The sequence below is a fragment of the Papaver somniferum genome, unplaced genomic scaffold, assembly GCF_003573695.1.
Source record: "Papaver somniferum cultivar HN1 unplaced genomic scaffold, ASM357369v1 unplaced-scaffold_15, whole genome shotgun sequence".
Taxonomy (NCBI): Eukaryota; Viridiplantae; Streptophyta; class Magnoliopsida; order Ranunculales; family Papaveraceae; genus Papaver; species Papaver somniferum.
In genome coordinates this window covers 5,126,512-5,129,066 of record NW_020624376.1, presented here as the reverse complement: position 1 = coordinate 5,129,066, position 2,555 = coordinate 5,126,512, and the positions used below count along the sequence as shown (strand labels likewise).

At 36.1% G+C, this 2,555-nt stretch overlaps 1 long non-coding RNA gene across 1 annotated transcript; it reads left to right on the top strand.

The window, feature by feature from the left end:
* Positions 1–406: 406 nt before the first annotated feature.
* On the top strand, positions 407–2,045 carry LOC113335670. Its single transcript, XR_003353445.1, has 3 exons — positions 407–433; positions 632–815; positions 999–2,045. It is a non-coding gene; the product is annotated as an uncharacterized LOC113335670 (long non-coding RNA).
* Positions 2,046–2,555: the final 510 nt, after the last annotated feature.

Below are 2,555 nucleotides of genomic sequence, written 5' to 3'. Positions count from 1 at the left end.
GGAAATATTGAATACACACAATAGTTTTGTCCATGTTTTTCGTCAAGGTGTAGAACGAGAAGATCTTTTGAATAGTCAGTTGATTATTATTAAAGAGCAACCTAAAGATCAGTTGCAACACACTCTTCCAAATGCTTCCCAGGTTGCAGCTATTGTACCAACAGGAGATGAAAGTTACCAACATACTGAACGTGAAATAGTAGTGCAGACAATGGCTGGGAATCTCTTACAGGTCTTTGAGACAGGTGGTAATTACGACATCTTTTGCATATCAATTACAATGCACAGGTCATTTCGTTTGTTGTTTGCTATTATTATCCGTTTTCTGTTTTCGTTGTTAGGAATGATCTTGCTATACGGGTGGGACATAAATAACAAAGATGAAAATGGAAGAAAGATGTCATGCTGTGGATACTATTCACACATTTTGCAGGTATTAGGACGGTCTTTAATGATGAAAGCTTTTGAATTCATGGTTTTTCTGAATTATATCTTCTCTAATGTGTTTCTGACTATAAATTCTGTAGGTATTAATAAATACAGTTTATAAATCCAAAGACCTGAACTCACATTTTTATAGTATCTTTTAATCAATTTTTGGGTGTTTTTATATCTTTTAATTATTGGACAGATCTGAAGCAATCATGATTCACTTTTTCTTCGAGGACGGCGATTGTTGCAATAGTAAGTTGTGGATAATTGAGTTAAAATTGACTCCGCCAGACTCAGATGGATTACAGGTCATTAAAAGGAAATAAGGGAAGAAATCTACGAAGGACTACAAGATGCAAAAAGAGCGGGAGAAACCATCGTAGGTAAGTTATAAGTAAGATACATATGTGCATTCTATTTTTTTTTTTCTAAAATCAAATTCAAACTCAAAGCTTCAGAATCCACTTTAGTTTTAAAAGAAAGCAAAACACTTGGTATGTTTCTAATTTTATATCCTATGTACATCAAACATGCACGAATTCTTGATACGTTTTTTGTCTCAATAGACGAACTAGGCAAGAAGATAGTATTACCTTCTTCATACATTGGTGGACCGCGTGATATGAAGAAGCAACACCAAGATGCGATGGCATTGGTACATAAATATGGGAAGCCTGATATATTTCTTACAATGACTTGCAATCCACTTTGGTCTGAGATTGTAGCTGAATTACGTCCCGGTCAATTTGCATCAGATATACCAGATTTAACAACTAGGGTATTCTGTGCTAAATTTGAAGAGTTGAAGGAAGATGTTTTTAACTAGAATGTACTAGGAAGAGTAGCTGCCATGTTCATGTGATTGAATTTCAGAAAAGAGGTCTACCCCATGTTCATATGTTGATCATTTTGGAAAAAGAAGACAAGTTATAAGGTTCTGATGATTATGATCGCATAGTTAGAGCAGAAATACCTGATAAAAAGAAAGAGCCCGAGTTGTATAAGCATATGAAAAAATGGATGATTCATGGTCTGTGTGGTAGCAAGTGCATGAGGGAAGGAAAGTGCCAGAGAGGGTTTCTGAAACAATTTTATGAATGTATCGTGCAAGGAAAGAATGCATATCCAGTTTACCAGAAGAGAGATGATGGAAATACTATACCAATGAGTAAGAACTTCATAGCAGATAACAGATTTGTGGTGCCTTACAATCCTTGGCTTCTTCAGAAATACGGTTGCCACATAAATATAGAAGTTTGTTCCAGTGTCCAAAGTGTGAAGTATCTTTACAAGTACGTCTACAAGGGCCCAGATTGTATTTACTTTCGAGTGCAGCCAGAATCCGAGAAAGACGAGGTAGCACATTATATCAATGCAAGATGGGTGTGTGCTCAAGAGGCAATGTGGAGAATATACAGGTTTGTGATGACTAAGATGTGTCCATCAGTTCAACAATTGCAGTTGCATCTTCCCAAAGAAAATAGTATCATGTTATACGAGCATTAAACAGTCGATGAGGTCTAGGCAAATGAAAGGAATTCTAATACGATGTTGACTGCATATTTTTTTACAAATGGATGTGATCATATGGCTAGGTAATGGTTATATCGGAAGTTTCCTGAACACTATGAATGATATAAAGCAATTATGAAATGACATAGAAGAAGAAAAAAACAAAGGGTTATATGTAGGGTATATACTGTACCACCTATTGCGTCTGAAAGGTTTTTTCTGAGGCTCATACGTATGCATGTTAGGGGTGCCACTTCAAACGAATTGATAGTTGATAGCAAAATATGTCAGACATTCAAAAGTGCAGCCGAGGCACGAGAATTGTTTGAGAATGATAACAGTGTGAGGGAATGTATGGCGGAAGCAGCAACAAACAAGGTGACATCTGCTTTGAGAACTCTTTTTGGTAGCATATTGGTTTTTGGAAACTCGGTGGACATTAGAAAGTTATGGGAGGATTACTTCAACGACATGGTTGAATATTATTCAAGTTCAAGTGATACAAGATATGCATACTTATCAGATCGTCTTCTTAGAGAGATCGATCAAATGCTTCATCAACATGGAAAGCGTCTAAAATATTATGATCTTCCAGCAGTTGTAGGAATGTT